Source organism: Antechinus flavipes, chromosome 3 (genome assembly GCF_016432865.1).
Source record: "Antechinus flavipes isolate AdamAnt ecotype Samford, QLD, Australia chromosome 3, AdamAnt_v2, whole genome shotgun sequence".
Classification (NCBI taxonomy): domain Eukaryota; kingdom Metazoa; phylum Chordata; class Mammalia; order Dasyuromorphia; family Dasyuridae; genus Antechinus; species Antechinus flavipes.
The window spans coordinates 373,098,311-373,117,649 of NC_067400.1; the positions used below are offsets into that span (position 1 = coordinate 373,098,311).

The following is a 19,339-nucleotide window of genomic DNA, read 5'->3' on the forward strand; positions in this document are numbered from 1 at the left end:
AATGAGGCCCAAAATTGCCTTTTAATAGGAAATCTGAGACTGAAGTTTCAATTGAATGAAATTCCTTCAATTGTATCAATGCCCCCAGGCTTAGATTTCCAATTGAATAATTCCACTTAAGTTTGAGTTAAGTAGGAGTGGTCCTGGACTAATTTTCAGCTCACTAGAGAGTGCAGATACTCAATAAAAATATTAGGTCCAGATCTCCAGCTAAATGAGACCACTTAAGTTAGAGATAAGTAGGGAGTAGTCCTGGGCTAATCTTAATGAAACCATTTAATTGCCCCAAGGGTAGGTCCCTGTCAGGAGAGTTTCAGAGCTCACTCCAAAAGTCAAGGACAGTTTCAAGGAGGACAGTTTCAGGGTTTCCCCCATCAGTACTATAGAAAATGCACATTTAAAAAAAAAAAAAAGATTGAACAATAGGCTATTGGTTTTGGCACTAGGAAGTCATTTGTGAGTTTGGATAAAACATGTGCTAGAAATTCATAAATCTGAAGAATGAAAAGTAGATGAGAAATGGAAGGGAAGGAGGTCAGGAAAGATGAAGGCAGAAAATATAAATTACTCTTTCTAAAAATGTAGCAATGAATCACAAGAAGAGTCAAAAGTTTAAGATGGTAAAGGATCAAGGAAAGCTTTTTTCCTCCCTTGTTCCTTTGTTTGTTTGGGGATAGAGTAGACTAAGCATGTTCATAATCTAAGCAGTGAGAGACAGTAAAGAATAGTATATGATTGAAGCAATAAGGTGGAAGGCACACAAAATAATGGCAGGAATGTGAATGAGGAGAGTGTGGGGAATTACTTCATCTTTTTCTCTTAATTTCTATTCTTACTCAAATTTACTCCCAGGACAACTGGTATAAAGACTTGGGATTAAGGTCTCCTCCCAAATCATATTGTTTTGCTTTTTTGGGGGAAGGGGGAATGGGCCTCCTGTTTTGTTTTGTCTTTTGGCAGCTTTCTACATATTTTAAGGGGGGAAAATTTGTTGTGAAGGGAAAATTAAAGGAAATTTCTAATCTAAAATCAAATAGCTGTCTGGAACCATGAATTTTGGATCATCCTTAGAAGATCTAGCCATTCGAAGGCCAAGGAAAGTGAAGGGGGAGAAATTAGATGATAACTTTATTATATATCTAAAAGGAATAGCAAGTTATACATAATAGATTTGCAGTTAAATTTTATTATATTTTGGAGATTATTATTTTATTCTATAAATTAAAAACTAAATAAAAATTTAAAAAAGAAAAGAAAAAAAATAAAAACTCAACAAAATCTCTTTCTTTGGTCTTCAAAGCCCTTCTTAACCTATTTTCCAATTTTCTTATGCCTTTCTTTCCCCACCCTTTGACCTATCATAAACTCTCTAATTAATCTAGTGACAATTGGCCTCTTTGTTCTTCCTTAAATAAGAATTTCTATCTCCTGACTTCAAGAGTTCTTGCTGATTCTCTCCTATGCATGAAAGTTCTTCCTCATCTTAACCTTTTTGCTTCCTTATCTTTTTTAAAGTTTCAGTTTTAATCTTATCTTCTACAGGAAATATTTCCATATCCTTCTTAATTCTAGGGCCTCTTCTCTGTTAATTATTCCCAAATAATTGTATAGAGCTTTTAAAATATATATATAATATAGTTGTTTTCATGCTGTCTTCTTTATTAGACTGTGACTCTTCAAGAGCAGAGATTTCTTTGGCCTTTCTTTGTATCTCCAGCACTTAGGACAATGCCTATAAGACAATTAATGATAGTTGTTAAATATTTATCAGGACACTGCTGGTACCTACCTAATTGGTTACATCACAGTATATTCAATAAGTTTTAGGGTGGAGGGGAAGAGTCCTGGCTTTTTTTTCTTTTGTTGCTATATTGTTCTAGTAATATCTTATTTTTATTTGATATATCAGACTAATGAATGGTAGCTTATGGTCTGTGTTTTTTGTTATTATTGACCCACAGAATGAGCCTAGGATAACTTTTCTAAGGGCCCATGTATAAATGTGGTTTTCTAGGTATTATAAAGCAATATAGGAAAATATAGAAACATTAATAAGGGTGATAGACAAGGGCATGAAAATAACCATTAGAATATGCCAAAAAAGAAAAGTTGTGGCTAAGTTTCTTCAAATGAGTATAAAATGACTAATAATCACTATACAGTAGAATAACAAAAACTCAGAATTAAAATGGATTTTAGGTGTAATCCAATACATATTCTATCTACCAAAAATCCCTTCATTTCTCTTAGTTTAGTCTTTTCTAAAGTTGTAATTTTTAAATTTCCTATCTGATGTTTCATGGTTCATATACGATATCATTACAAAGTTATTGCATTGATTTTAGTAAGCTTCATACAAAAATCAGTTGCCTTACACTATGGAGAAACTCACCAATGGGAAACCCAGTGCAAATGGGGTGAACTAAGACATACCTACTATTAATCATATCCAACTTAGTTCCTATCTCATTCCATGACCTTAGAAAAATATTTGTCTGTCTGCTTCAGTTTTCCCATTTACTTTAATCTTGCTCATGCTTTTATACTAAAGAACATTTACTGATAAGCTTATAAGGCTATTTGTCATATGTTTTGAATACTTCATGTTTCCATTAACAGTATTTTGCAAGTTAAAAAGTGGATGATTTGGATTTGTTCTGGGAGACAAAAGAGCTGCTAATAGAAACAAGATAGAAATAAGAGGACATCAGAGGGGTCAATGATTGCTTGAAAGAAATGGAGTTGTTTAGCCCAGAAAATTTAAAAAACAAAAACAAATAAATAAAAAACCCCTCACCATTGCTTCTTTTCCAGAGTGCTTCAAATGTTTTCAGGCACTCTTATGAAAGTGGGATTATGCATGGATCTATAGGCTAATCAGGAGCAATAGAAGATTCAGTCAAGCAGATTGAGACTCAATATAAGAAAAGTCTTCTTAGTAATTAATATGGCTCCAGGAAGAGAAGATCCCTCTTTCTGGAAATCTTCAAATTGAAGTTAGGCCATTTGTCAGAAATGTCATAGAGAGGATTCTTTTGTTCAGGAATGAGTCAAATTAATTGACTTGTCAAGTCTCTTCTAACTCTGAGATTCAGAAAATGGTGATTAACTTTAAATGTCTATTAGGAATGTACTTGAGTATTAATACCCACGTAGTTATTATAATTATAGATTTTTTTTATGGCCCAAAGAGACCAACTAATCAATTTGCTTAATTTTATAGATCAGAAACCTGAGTCCCAGGGAGATAAAATTATTTGTCAAAGGTTACACAAAAGTAGACTTGAGGCTGGCACCCTAGTCCTCACAAAATCCTCAACACAATAACTTTATCTGATTTTATATATGCAGCATTACTGAAATATTCAGGTCTCAGATCCTGAGACCACATCTGAGAAAGAAAGGGTTAAAATTTACTCCTTTATCTGTAATATTGAATCCTTTTTCTCAAATTTATTGTTCTAAGGATAATCAAAGGTTTATTCAAAAAGGTGTGTTCTAGATTGTGACAATCTAGTCTCTAACTAGCTTTTTCACTCCCAAGTGATTCATTTAAAATTTCTGGAGATAAAGTTTTAGGTCATGCTTTCTGGACTTGTTTTAAGCTGGCTAGAGGAAATAAATCCTATTGCCAATTTAGCCTCTGCCCTGTAAAATGGTACATGGTTAGCAGTGGCATCCTGTTACCTAAAAGTCAAGCAGTGTCTGAGATCATCTATCTAGCCTATCACTTGTCAAACTACTTGGTATGGATTTGTGAGACCAGCAAAGGGAAAGAGTTAAGCCCATTCTCCTTGCTGGCAGAAACTTTGTAGTTTAAAATTACATATTGACTCTGGTGTAGAGACACAAGAAATTATAGAGCAGACACTGTCCAGGACAACGTATAATTTAAAATGTACTAAAGAATGTATACCGCATGGCAAAGTAAGTGAAGTGCTTCTTCAAATATAAGTGTTTTGCATAGAAAGGCAGTAATTATCCACTCCTAGGGAAATGTTTGCATTCATTCTAAATCAATATTTACTATTCATCTCTTGTGTTCAACAAAACAGGGATTTAACATTTTTTTTTATTTTAATGAGGCACTAAGACTACAATAATTCTACAATGTAATTGTCTCGATATGAAATATTGCTAAATTGTGTTGCTATTTCTAGAAGGAGCAGTGAGGAATGGTGGTGTATCCCTATTTGTGAAATGTTACTTCGGGAGCACTCAATTCAAACTCAGCCAAGCAGGGCAACTTTTCCTGATTTCAAAGATGACTTAAGCTGTCTCCTTGGTATGGCCCTTAACTGGAATCATTCAGATGAGTCTTAGATTGGGTGGAGTTTTCCTTGCTCTTCAAATACAGGCTTCCTGATAAAGATTCTGTTTCAATTTTTTTTTTTTTTTTTTTTTTTTTTAACATTCCTGCCTTGTAACTTTCCTTCTCCCTCCCAATTTGCGGGGTAAAACAATCCCCCGCTTTGCTCTACACCTTATTCCCAACCTCTAATTCCCTCTGTATGTTTTTGTGATAGGCCCAGAAGTAAACTTGCTGGGGAAAAGCATAGAACCAAGGGTGTAAAATTACTACATCCTGGGATTGAACTGAAGGTCTTTTAGGTATTTTAATTATAGTTTCTCTGATCAGACCATTCTAAGAGTTTTCCTCACAATAAGATTGTGATATTTTAATTCAGATTACTAAAGGGAACTACTATTATTTAAAAAAAAAAATGTTAGGGGAAAGAAGAAGCAATATAGTAGAACTGGTTGTTAGTCCTTCCCTTATCTGCCAGTAACTGCCATATGGCCTTCAGCAATACATGAAACTAGAGGTCTTCTTAGATTACAAATTCCATGATTTGCCCTTGAGCTCCAATTATCAACATCATTCTGCCAATGATATGCTGGAGTCAGTTCCCACTGGTTCATAAAAACTGAAATCAGCAAACACTACCAATCAAGACTTGAATTATTATTTTGTTGATTGTGTAAATTTAAGAAAATGTTGGAAGAATATTAATAATGCAATTTGAATTTGAAAGTATGTCATAAGTACAGTTTTTTCCTTCCAGGGAACTAGTTGCTAAACATTTACCAGAACATCATTGCCTTCAGAATAGGTCATTATAGAATGACAGAATTTAGAGATGGATACTACCTCATAGGGCAACTAGGTTGCACAGTGGATGCACCAGGTCTGGAGTCAGAAGACTTGAGTCAAATCCAGCTTCAGACACCTATTAGCTGTGCAATCCTGGCCAAGTCACTTAACTCTATTTGCCTCAGTTTTTTCAACTGCAAAATGACTTTCAGAAGGAAATGGCAAACCACTCTTATATTTTTGCCAAAAAACCCAATGAAGGATTATGCAGAATTGAACACAACTGGAACAACTGAACAATAACAACACAACCTTATAGAATGCCTAGTGTAATTCCTCATATTAAAGATAAGGAAACTGAAGAATGAAGTGACTTGCCTTAGATGATATACATTCTATCTAAAGAAATTGGCTATCTACAAAGAAAAAAATACATACTTTTTTATTTATATTTATATTTTTCATATGGCAAACTAAGGAAGACTATAGATTTATTATACATACACATACATATATATGTAGACCTATATAATGCCTATATACATGTATACCTTCTCTTTTAAAGAAATGCTCATGATTTTAATGTTATATATACTTCAAATGTTGGATGATATGGAGCCATAGAATACTATAATCTAAGAAGACTTGAAATTGCCAAAAGGCAAGGGAATGTTTCATGAGTGAACATAACAGTATAAGACTAGGATAAACAGTAACCTATAGTAGTAGAAGTATATTATGAAGAGGTAGTATAAAGGATATTAGCAAAGAAATATTTGATTTTGAAAAGATGGACTGGGCATATGGCAAAAGCAAAACAAATTCTGTCAAAACCCTGTGTTCTCCATGGGTAATATCAAGAGAATTTACTGTGAACTTATTCCAAAGACAAAAGGAAGAGCTGGATAGGATGAGTAGAAAAGGATGGGATAAAATCTATATTACTGGATGAAATACTAATACTAATATTGATAAATCAACAGATTATTTGACAGATTGGAGGAAATCTAGACTGAGGATTCAGAGACTGGATCCTAGGGCCTCTGATTCAAAAATTGGTGTTTTTTCCACCCATCAAAAAAAATCATTATTATATAAAACTTTGTGCAAAACCCTGTAATTTTTTTTAAAACTGATTTTTCCAGTGTCCATTCCTGTGGATTTTTTTAAACTCAAGTGCTTTTTTTGTTTGTTTGTTATTCTGTGTAGGGGAGGATAGGCTCTTACAAAATAGCACCATTCCCATCAAGTTTACGATGCTGATTATGATCATAGTAATTAATACCAAAGTTAAATCAACATGCTATTCTAAGTTCCATAGACTCAGTGGTGCCCTATATTGTTTAGAAAGATGAATAAGAGCAGGGCGGATCCAGAGGAAATCTTTTCCCATCTTAATCTCAACTCTTTAGTTAGTATAGGCTCTCTGACTTTGAAATTTTCATATTAACACTGAGGAGGAAGAAATCCATGTAGGAATTCCCTCTTTGAGTCCTACTGCCATTCATAATTCATGCCATTGGCAGAGCTCTTTGAGTGAATTACTGTCTTGTATTCACTCTGGGGACATAAAATATCATTTATATGTTATGATTGCTACTCCATTTTATTTATTTTATTTTTGACAAGAAACATGGGTGTTGCTTTTAGTTCTGTAAGAAAATGGGGTGTAGAAAGAGTGAGTCTCTCTCTGACAGAACGACCCCTTTCTGGAGGAAATGCTATTGTAAACTGTACCATTACAAATGGTGTGTTAGTTCTCAAGATATTACAGTCTCAATGTATGGAGTAACAAAGTGTTCCCTCAGCATTCAAAAGAGAGAACCAGTGGGAATGGAGAAGGTTAAGGACAAGTTCCTAAAGTCTGTAAAATCAATGGGACACTAAAAAGGGAACTGAAGTGTACCAGAAGGGACCTCTTGAGGGTCATTAAAAAAAAAAAAAAAAACAGAAACTGATTATGAACAGAGCTTTTACCCAAGGAACCGGAGGGGGCCAACAAACAGATTCTACTGCACTCCAGTTAAATGTCTAATAGTTGAGACATTTTCTGCACAGCCCATAAAGGATAATGAGGAAAGCTTTGATAGCTTTAAAGAAAGTTGCTCTGTAGCTGTTCACAAAAACATGATCTGAGGGTAAGTGGTGACTTTACTCAGATCCCAAAATGAAAGGGGAAGATGCTGTCCTCAGAGAATGTCACGTAGGTGACATAGTTAATCTATTAATTGATAAGGGAGTTACTCTGGTGCTCCAAATTAATACTTGAATAGAGGTGTGCCCATGTATAGACTGTAATCTTCCTTCTTATGCTAAGACCTTCTGGAGATGCAGAGATAGAAGGTTATTTTTGTTTATTATAATCACACATTGACATTCCTTTGTACAACAACCAAATTAAGTGCTGAGATGCATGTTTAATTCCTACTTTATATATCTTTGGTTAAAGAAATTGCCCTAACATTCTTTAGCCTTCTTGATTACATCTTTGTTCTGTGAGAATTGACTCCTATACAACCCCCACCTTTCACACACACACACACACACACACACACACACACACACACACACAAATAATCATATTTTAAAGAAGAAAACTGTTTGAAATCTAGGGAAGATGCACTTTGAAATATTTGTATTAAGTTTAGTAATGGGGAAAACAAGCTTCTTTTACTGTCCTTTTTTATAGTACCTCTGTTACTCTTAGCAAAAGTCGATTAAAAAGAGAAACTTTAAAACCATCTCCCAGGACATTGTAAGGACGCTTGCATTGACCTTGAATTCACTCCTTCAGAATATGAGACACTTCCATTTAATAGGTTAACAGTTGAAACCTTGTCTTAGAAGTCATTTTTTTTCAAGGGCCACTTCCATTTGGAGATATATCAGACTATCAATATTGCAGTGGTATTTGTTGCCAAAACTAGGGAGAAAATACATCAGTCAATTAACAAATGTTTACTCTGTGCCTACTAAGATCAGGGCCAAGATGCAGGAGGATACCCAAGCTACTATTTACACTGAAGTACAATGGGTCATCAGCAAATAGAGCAGAGCAGAAGACCAAAGGGAACTGAACTGAAACTGACTAGCAAGGGAATTATAGTTCTAATTATGATCAAATCAAGTTTACATTTCCTCCTAGAAGGGGAGGAAGTGTCAATCTACTCCCAGTGATTTTACTCATTTGCCCTTCTCAAGTCTCCTACTTTTAGAATAGAAGGAAAGGAGGAAGAAAAAATTTGCTTTTGTATCTATATTCCCAGCACTTAACACCATGTTTGGTACATAATAAGGGTAGTAACACATAATCAAACTGGAATAATAAATTGGAGACAAACTGTAAGGGACTTATTAGTCCTAGAGGCAAAAGGAAGCCATTGGACTTTTTCAAGCAAGCTGATAAGCATCATTATCAGGTCATCAATTTGGCAGCTATGTGGAGGATGGATCAAAGAGGGAAGACATCCAAAGGCACAGAGATCTTAAGAAGCTATTGCAATAGTCCAGAAAAAAAAAAAAAAAAAGGTGAGACCCTGGATATGGGTCCTGTTTTTTTGAGGAGAGATAAGGAGAAGATTGAAAAATAGCTCAAAGGCAAATGAATTATTGTTCAGTCCTTTCAGTGGTGTCCAACTCTTCTTGACCTCGTTTGGAGGTTTCTTGGCAAAGACACTGGAATGGTTTGTCATTTCTTCCTCTAGATCATTTTATAGATGAGGAAATTGAGGCAAATAGGGTTAACTTGTCCAGGATCACACAGCTAGTGATCTGAGACCAGATTCGAATTGGGAGAGTTGAGTCTTCTTGACTCAAGGTCCTACACTCTGGTAGAGCCATTGCCTGGTGGCTTGTCAACTGACAGAGTATTGTTGAATAAAGTTCTTTGTGTGGAAGGAGAGCAGGGCCTTCCGTAGAGATAGAGAAATAAGAGAAGTAGGTTTTAGTTAAAGTAAATTCTGTTTTGAGCAAGTTTTATTTTAGATTCAGTTGAAAATGTCCTGCAAGCCTTTTGATAGGCAGTTCTTGATGCTGGCCCTGAATGGAAAATAATTATCTGCATGGTGGGGTTAGGAGAAGGAGATAGAATTGAGATTTTTCTATATGGAGAATTTTTGCTCTAATGCTAGAAAACTTTTTTTTCTCCCTGAGGGACACCAAAATATTGCAGACTTATTCACATATCCTTTTCAAATTTACTATATGCTGTTCTATTATCTAATTGCATATGCCACACATAAAAAGTTTTATTAATGCTTTTTATTTTAAGCTGTAATCATTTCCACTGTTCTCCCATATTACCCTATACAATGAAATCTTCCCTTATAATAAAGACAAAAATTAATAAGCTTCCTGTGGAAGTTATACTTAGATCATAGTAGAGCTGCAAAGGGCCTTAGACATCATAGAGTTCAACTCCCTCATTTTATAGATAAATTATCTGGGAGACAATAGTTTGCCAGTGACAATAGTTTCACATAACAAGAAATAGCTAAGATAAAATTTAAACCTAATTTTTCTTGCCCTCAAGCCTAGTGCTTTATCCATTATACCAAACACCAACCTTAAAACTACCCAAGATAGAATCTGTAGCATATGCAACCTTCTTCAACTCTTCTACAGAGTGGAGGGAAGTATAAATAAGTATAAATAATCATTTATCTATAAGAACCAAAATTAATTGCTGTACAATTAATACTTATATAAATCTATAATTCAAAATAATCCTATTTATTTCATGATTGTCTTATCTCTGTATTTAAATTATAAAGACCATGTGAAGAGTAACCATGCCTTATGGATTTTTAAAAAAATTGCATATTATATAGCTCAATTCAGGGCATATCATAAATGCTCAATACATACATGTTGACTACTTGATTTAAAGGACATTAACTTTCCTACCCTATTTATATTTATTCTTCACTGATTCAAATAAAAGAAAACAAAAGTTTTAAAGTTTGCATTTTCTCTTACCTTTAGATCTTCTTCTATCTCTGCTTTGTATATACCAATGATGTATGAGTTTGTGTGCATGTGCAAAAAGGGACGTGTCAATATATCTTGAAGGTAGAACAAAGTTTTAGATCAAAAATGTCTAAAACAATCTGAATCCAGTAAGCATTTTACTGCCTGATGTCTAAAAATGGCACTGCCCAATTTGAGCTATTTTTAAAACTTGTGTATCCATGTAACTTGCATACCAAGCTGAAAATTGGTGAGCAATAAAACCTTGAAAAACAGGGTTTATAATGGAAACAGTAATTGACCCTTAACTACAGCATCAAAAATACAATGCTATATGATACAAAGCCCAGGGCTTGGGATCCCATCTCTTCTCTAACCTCAGACTGGCATACTAACCTAACACCACAAAGCCACCTAATAGTTATACTCTGAGACATTTTCTTCTACATGTAAGTAAAGAAGACAGGGGATAGGGCGGTCAAGTACAGCTCAGCTTTCAGTGGTGCTCCAAATTCATTGAAATTAATCAATTCACAACAAATGTTCTCATGCTCTTTTTCTCTTACTTATGATCATTGCTTGCATTTACTTTGAGATCAGTGCTGCTTTGAGTTACTGAAAATATGTCCCATTGTGTTATAGCCCTTTCCTTTGGCATGTAACATGCTTCCACAGGATGCTTTTAGGGAAGAGTGACTATAAGAAACAGGCTTGGAACAACCCCAAATCACTCACTACATTCTTTACTTTTTTTCCTCTAGATTTTTTCCAACTGATTTCCTGTCCAATGTTTCACTTTTAACCTACAATTTTCAATTTTATCACTGAGAGAACTGGGAAATTCAAAGAAACCGGTGAAGATGCCAGAAGAATTGAATATGAAGAGATGTCTGGATACAGATTTCATAATTCTCCAAGCAGTGTTTATTTTTATGAATGTTTATTCCATATAGCAATGTGTTTTTGAAGTTCTAGACATTTATTCAATGTGTTTAGTAAAGAGAGATACATTAGACATGAAATTTCTTTCATTTTAGTTCTGCTAATTTAATCCAGTATATAATTCAGTTCAATTAAATTTATCAGACATTTATTAAATACCCAATACATACTAGACATTGTACCGGGCACTAGGGATACAAGGTCAAAAATGGAACTTACTACCCTTAAAGAGCATACATTCTATAGTTAATGTGAAAATAGGGAATTAATAAATGTCTATCTCTTATTTTAACATGTTTCCAAGTAATTTCTAAGCTAGAAAGTGGTACAATATTAAAAGTGATTGATTTTCCACCTTTGTTTCCTGGTTTGCCTTAGTCAATAATTTATCCATTAGGAGCTAACCTACCAATCAAAAGCCCCTCCAAACTTGCTAAACTAGTCATCAAAAATTTTATTTATTTTTGCCAGGATCTTGCTTAGCCTTTTCCTCATGGAAGAATTTGATAAAACAAAAGGAAGATAGGTGGTACAATGGAGAAAGAACTGCTCAGAAAGACTTGAGCTCAAAGCCAGCCTCAAACACTTATTAGTTGTTTTATCCTCAGCAACTTAACCAATTTCTACCTCAGTTTCCTCATCTGTAAAATGGGGCTAATAATATCATGAATCTCACAGGGCTGTTGTGAGGAACAAGTGGTATAATATTTGAAAAGTCTGACATAGTTCTTGGCACATAGTCAGTACTTAATATATCCTTTCTTCCATTTTTCATTGGCATAATCTTCTGGAACCCAGGGCCTTCTCCATTCAGCAGTAAGAAATTACACAATGTGGACAGACATGAATGAGTTGTGATGTACATCATAGGAAGTATTGCAGTATCCAAACTCTTCTATCCAGATAAGTTGGGTAAATTTTTCCTTAAAAGGTGTGGAGACCATTCTTGCAACTTGTTTAACACGAACTAAAGATTGACACTATTTCCACCTAAGTACAAAGCAGCCCTGAGGAGCTCTAGGACACTGATTCTTAACTCATTATAAAGGAACAGCCAAATCAATGAAATAAAAGATACATTTAAGCAGCTGAGCTTTTGAGAGTTTCTCTACTTACAAGCACAAGTCACAAATAAATAGAATAGTAATTGACTCATGGCTTCTTAAGAGGCTGCTTGAAGGAGGAATGTGAATTTACTTTATTTTCTACCTCTTTGTAAAAAAAAAAAAAAAGCCTAAATGCCTTCCTTGAGGAGTTTTCCATCATTTCCATCTGTATTATGGAGGTTAATAAACTGTTTATTTCTATTCTACTCTAAGTTGTATATACATTTTGAGCACTTTATTCCATAATTGAATCCCTTATTTTTTTAAAAGACCAAAGTCTATGATCTGGCCATTTTTACCTTAACGATCTTTACCCTTCTCCCCCATTGTAAACACACACAAAACCACTATATAAACAATTTATTTGTGAGGTGGAAAGACTTTTCTCTGATCTTAATATGACCGAAAATTTCTCTATTTTTGCAAATATTCAACAATCCCCAATAATAATAAGAAAAAGCAGTGATGATAGCTAGAAATGACAGCCTTTTAAAATTTGTAAACTATTTTACAGATATTACCATATTTGATTCCCACAGAACCCTGTGGGAAATTTCCATTTTACAAATGAGAAGATGGAGGTACACAGAGATTAAGTGATTTGTGAGGTGCATACATATAGTAAGTGTCTGGGGAACGATTTGAATTCAGATATGCCTGACTCCCAAATATAGTATTCTATCTATAGTGTTGCAAAGATCAATAGAATTTTCACACATATTTCCAAAAGCACACAATTTTTCCAAAAACTGACCAGTTTTTAAAGCATTTATTACTGAAACAAGGAGTTTAACAAGCTTCTGACATAACAAAAACAAACGGTGCTATGCAAAATCTTAGCCTAAAATAAATTATCTTTTTCAACTAAGGATTAAAAAGAAATTTTTAAAGATTTCTTTAGAAAAACCTGTTAGAAATCAGAGGTTTTTTTTCCCCTGCCATATTGATATAGTATAGATCTTGATAGTCTAGGGTTATTGATAAGGTGGAGCTTTAGTTATATGTCCATCACTTTTGAGATCCCCTCAACAGAAATTAGTCTCCCCACTTATTTAAGAAATGCTGGGGTTTTCTTTAATGGCTAACGTAAGAGATGTGGTAACAATTTAGCCAGTAGGTTTGGTGAAAGGAATCTAGATTAAGAACTGTCCTGAGAGTCAGTGGGAAGAATGAAATCTGAATGAGTCAGATCAGCTTGTATGAAAAAAAAATGTCAGGATCCTTTGCATGGAAATAAGAGTGAGTTTGTGGCTGAGACTGAAAGAATGAGGAATTTAGGATTGCTAAATTTCAGCATAACAAAAGGAAATTGTCATTTCCTAGAAATAGGAATTTATTTCCTATTATAAATAGGAATTATCAGGTTATACAGTATAAAGAAAATTGTATGCTTTAGGGAGTAGGCCTTTGCTCTAAATCTTGGTCATCCTTTGTTTAGTGCTAACAGTAATGGAAGATTGTAATGAAAAATCCTGGTTAGGTTCTTTATATGAAAGACAAGATTCTGACTCCCTTGTGTTCTTTACAAGGAGAGATGAACACAGAGGAACTTGGAGTATTAAGTCTCGGGGAAAGAGTAATGATAAATGAAAAGTCATTGCAAATTATACTAGAAATTAGAGAAATATTAGTATTTCTTTAAAAATGCCCAGAGACTCATTTATAGTTACAATTAAGTGAATGCCCCTATCCCATCAAGTAAATAGCTCTACACCAGGTGTTGTTTCCAACAATCCTAAACTGTATTAGTGGTAGACACTCAATTGGGACAGTTTGACATCAGATGAGGGATTACTTGGTAAATCTGAGAAAACCAGGAATATGCCATGGTGCTGGTGATTCAATCTGACTATTTATCCCTACTTCAACATAATATTAAACCAAATACTTGTACCGCAGGAAGAATGCTTGCAAATTATGTGAAACAGAAAAGTGCTCACTCACATTTCTAAGTTTGTCTGAAAATCCCTCTGCTCATGAAACCTGGTCTGTATTAGCTGTTTGGAGAAGGACACCTGATTAGCAAGATGAATCAAAACTACAAACCTCAATATATTTAGAGAGAGACTTAAACTGCCTTTTACCTTTCAGTCTTCATCCCAGCAATAGAAACAGAATATTATAGTTGGTTCTCCCACACTCTCACTCATATTAAAAGTATCATCACCTTGTACCTACCTGTCTAGGAGGTGGATATCTATTAAAGACCTATGACAATTGAAATACTTTTTGCTTTTTTCCAGTTGTGAGAGTTGGTGTGACTTTTTCAGAACCTAACAATTTGAGTTTATATTCAAGGACTTGTGTCTTGACTGTGTATTTCTGGAAGAATAAGAATTCCTTATATTGATACATGCTTATTTGTGTTTATGGGATGAAGAAGGGGCCTAAGGAACTCAAGACCTGGTCTAAGCCATTCATATTAAAAGAAAAAAAAATAAAAATCATCATGGTTTGGTAGATAATGCCCAAATGTTTATTTCTATCTCAGAAAGCAATGAAAACCTTGCGTATCTAAATGCATAAGGCAGTAATCAAAGTTCTCTAAAATGTTCTCTAAAAATGCTATTTCAATATAGTAGCAATCCATTCCCTTCCTTTGTACTATTTGATGTATCACAGCATTTTCCAGTCAGAATGAACCTTAAAATTCTTCTAGACTATATTTTGCATTTTACAGGTGAAGAAATTTAGATTTGGGGGATATTAAATAACTTGTTCATGTTTATTTCATTGATTAGTGACAGAAACACTGGAATTTAATTGATTTTAATTCCTATGGGGTTCATAATTACTCAAGTTAAAGTATATTTCAAATGGACCATCAAATAGCAACAGAATATTGTGGTTGATTCTCCCACACTCTGAATCATATTAAAAGTATAAACACCTTGTAGAGTATCATACTCTGAATAGGTACTTAGAAAATGCTTCTTGAATTGATTTGAAATATGCTATTTCCTAGGCTATCCAGTATTCTAATTCTTTAGTAGTATATATATTACTTCTGGGAAATATCACTCAATCAAAAAGTATCTTTTGAGCATACATTAGGTAATGGAAATAATTATAGTTAAGTCAATATTTGCTAAGGAACTAGTAGATATACCGAGTAGTCATTTGGATTGCCCATTTTAATAATTTCATTAGCTGTTTCTCTACATTGGGAGAAACAAAATAGCATATAAAACATTTATCTGGTAAATTTGATTAATGTAGATAGCTAATCTAGATGGTTCAGGATGCACATGTGGGAGCAACCCCCCCCCTACATACATACATACAAAGTCACGCTCACATACACACACATGCTCACACACACAGCCCTAAATGTATGATTCTCTAGGAATTTTATTGGCTAAAATGTGAAAGGTATCTTTATAAGTTGATTTTTATAACACTCATATGCTTAGGTATCTGAGATGTGAAGTTTGAATTCTTTTACCCAACAGTTTTTTTTTTTTAATTTCTTTTCTTTTATGCGATCTCAGAACTTCTGTCAACTGCTGACATTCTCATCCTTGTATAATCACTCTGATTTTGTCCCAAAGATATTTAGAATATTTAGATTAACTATTACCACAGACAGTACAATATAATGTACACAAAGTGTTTATGGAGTAAGGAAAACTTGGGTTGAAGTCATGACTCTTAACACATACTGTTTGTGTAGTCCATAGAAAGTCCTAACTCTCAGTGCCCCAAGTAGCTGAGCAGTTGCTATGCTGCTAGGAGAAATTTGAACAATGGGAAGTGCTTTCTATAAATATAATATTACAGGTATAAGTCTAAATAACAACCACCAGGACAAAGGAAAAACAAAAACAATTCCACCTAAAAAAAGCTTAATATTATTAAAGAAGTGAGTATAGTTTTACATTATAATTTCTCTTATTTTTCCTAGTTGTGGAAATCTCCCCAATTTTTTTTTTTATCTTTTGCAGGATTGCTTTCTCAAAGGGGAAAAGGTATTAAATATATTTTTCTGTTTGGAGTGTAAAAGGCAAAAGTGATCAATAGTCATTTGATACAGAAAAGTATAGGATACAAGAATGCTACTTCAACCTTGGCCAAGTTTGCACATTAGGAGTTTTTTGTATAAATGGAATATTACATGCAATTCAACTATCAAGAACCAAAAAAAAACCCATTATTTTTTAAAAATAAAAATCTTGCTAAATTATGATAAAGTTTTGTTGTAGCATTAACATTCTAAAACAGGCTCTGTGATGCACAGTTTCAAAAGTGTGTATATATGTGTGTGTATACACAGAAATATATATATATGTATACACAGAAATATATATATTTACATATATATATATTTCTGTGTATATTATATATATAATTTCCTCTCTCCTTCCTATATTCTTTTCTTTTGATTTGTTGCCTACAAGGGTATTATGAAGAATGTAGTTTGGTATAGGTCAAAAACATAGCTGCAACCTTTACCATGACCCAAAAGTCAGTGCAACTGTGTGGGCTAGTAGTTTCAAAATAATTTTAAAAAAAGATTTGTATTGGAATGTGGAAGCTCCTGTTCTTTTCCTTCCTCAGGAGATATGCCTTAATCTCTGACTTCAAGCGTTGTCAAATGCTGCAGTAAAAAACTGGCAAGCTCATGGCTGCTAATGGACTGAAATCTCAATCAGGTTATTAATTTCTGCTTTTTTCCCCTTCCCCAAATCTGCTCTTCCCCTAAATTCTGCAGGAGTTAAACTACCACCAGCAGATCTTAAGTCTTCAGTGATAATGGCCCCAGGATTCCAGTGACATGACTAAAACACGTTTAAACTGAATTTAAATCATGTTGCTAAAACATGCTGAGGATTTGGGGTACTTATCTAGTCTGGTTATCCAGAAAGAAAAAAAAAAAATTGAAATCAGGAGATGTTAGAGTAAATTTATATTTTTTTCTGCCCTAAAGATATGAAATTTAGATATTTACATTTGTAGCTTTGGAGAGAGTATCTAAGTCATATCCCTTAAATCTTTCATGTATTGAAAGCTATTGGTTTTTGCTAGGAGGCAGCCATAAACCATTCAGTCAAATCTGAGGTGGTTCACAATCTGACAAATGATGCTAGGAATCTCCATACTTGTTATGATGGAGTCATTTTAAAAATATGAATGCAAAATCAAAAATTAAAGCTGATATTGGGGATTGTGTTAAATTTGTTAAAAAAAAAAAAAGCATTCATCAAGCCATTTCTTGTTCTTACTATAGTATATATATCTCCATTTTCCCAGAAGAATTTATTATTTTATTCTTCTTTTATATAAATTCCTTTTAATATATCCTTCTAGCATATTTCAGTGTGTTCAAAGAGATATAGTTGTAGTAGAAGAAGCTTTCAATTTCTATTTGAGCATAAATACCAGAGAGAGATGGAAATAGGGGAAGAACTCTGGATTTGGACTGTGGGGACCTGACCATGAATCTGCTGGTTTTGCTGCTTTCTTCTGTATTTTTTTTTTTTTTTTGCTTCTTTCTTCCTCTCCCATTAGATTGAGAACTCATTGAGAACAAATTATTTTTTGTCTTTCTTCACATCCCTAGGATTTAGCACAAGCAGCATCTGATACTTAGTAGATACTTAATAAATGTTTATTCCCTGAATGACCATAGTAAGTAATTTAAGCTTTCTTTGTTTCTCTCACCAATCAAAAGAAGGATTGAACTAGATGATTTCCTAGTTCCTTTCTAATTTTAAATTTATTTAAAAACCAGAACAAAAACAAATAATACTACCATCTCCTTGGTTTAAGGGAAACTTAGGACTTCTTATAAAGAAGTCATTGGGAAAGTTTCTAGCCAAACCCAGTTTGCTTTCAAACTACATTAAAGATAATAATAAATTGTACTGATTAAAATAAAAAATCAATAATCAAAAATAAAATAAAAGAGATCAATAATCAAGGAAATATAGAATAAAGAAATATCCATGGGGAACTAAACAAAACCAAAAAAGAAAATGATATTATATCTGGATCTCTGTTTGATCTACTTGGAACCAGTAGTGATCAGGGGAAATGCTGAAGGCAGGCCCCCTTGACATCTACTTTGGCACCTATCCCTGTTGGAATTATGCTACTTAGTGCCCACAATGACCCTTGACAATTGCTGCTCTGAATCCTATCTTATTCATGATGTTGCATTTCAGGATCATGTCTCAACCAAGATAGGTAGATGGATATTGATGGGGGATGGGGGGAGTGGTAAGCAGAAGGTTTTATCATCTGGGCTTTCTCTATGATGAAGACTCAGATTTCAATGTGATATCTTTCAGTTCTTTACTTCCAACTTGTGCCCTGCATTATAAGGTTAGGGTGACTACTAAAGCAATTATACAATGAGGAAAAGTTTGAAGAAATCAGCAAGACAGAGGAAGTGGTATAAGGCTCTTCATTGGCCATCTGTAAAGAGATAGAATAAACAAACTCGTATAAGAAAACACCTAATATAATGAAGAAATGCCATGGGTTAAGAGAATTGCAGGATAAATAGTAAGAATTTATTTAGTATATAATATATGCTAGATACAGGCTAAGTATTAGGGATACCAAGAAAAGGAAAAAGAAAAGATCTTCTCTTCTCCCAAGAAGCTCACTCTCAACGAGGAAGGGAGTATGCAAACAATTACAAACAAGATGCATAGAGGATAAATTGGAGATAATCAATAAAGAAAAGACACTAGCATTAAGTAGTATTAACTTCTCATAGAAGAGGGAATTTTGGCTAGGTCTTGAAGGAAGTCAGAGAAGCTAGGAGACAAAGATGAAACAAGTGTCTCAGGCATGGAAAACAGCCAATGAAAACACTTGAAATCGGGAGATGGAGTTTTCACTTTCAGGAACATCAAAGAGTATCTTTAGCTCTGAGTGTATGGGAGGGAATAAGGTATATAAAAAAGGTTGGTGATGTAGGGAGGAATCCGGTTATGAAGGGCTTGGAATGCCAGCCAGAATAGGGAACCACTACTGTTTATTGAATAACAGGGAGATCACTTTAATAGCTTAGTGGGGGATGTATTGGAGTGAGGAGGGAATGGGAGTGAGGGGATTTGAGACAGGAAGACCAATCAGCAGCAAGAATCCAGACCTGAGGTGTTTGAGAGAAGTGACACCACCAGAGTGATGGCAGTGTCACAGGAGAGAATGGAGCATATTTGGGAGATGTTATGAAGGTACAATTGGTAGGACTTGACAAAAAAAAAATTGTATCTGG

At 34.1% G+C, this 19,339-nt stretch overlaps 1 long non-coding RNA gene across 1 annotated transcript in view; it reads left to right on the forward strand.

The window, feature by feature from the left end:
* LOC127554381 (uncharacterized) overlaps window positions 1-11,011 on the forward strand; it is a 36,820-nt gene extending 25,809 nt beyond the window's left edge. The window contains exon 2 of the long non-coding RNA XR_007951964.1: window positions 10,825-11,011. This is a non-coding gene — a long non-coding RNA (uncharacterized LOC127554381). The remainder of the gene's footprint in view (window positions 1-10,824) is intronic.
* Window positions 11,012-19,339: the final 8,328 nt, after the last annotated feature.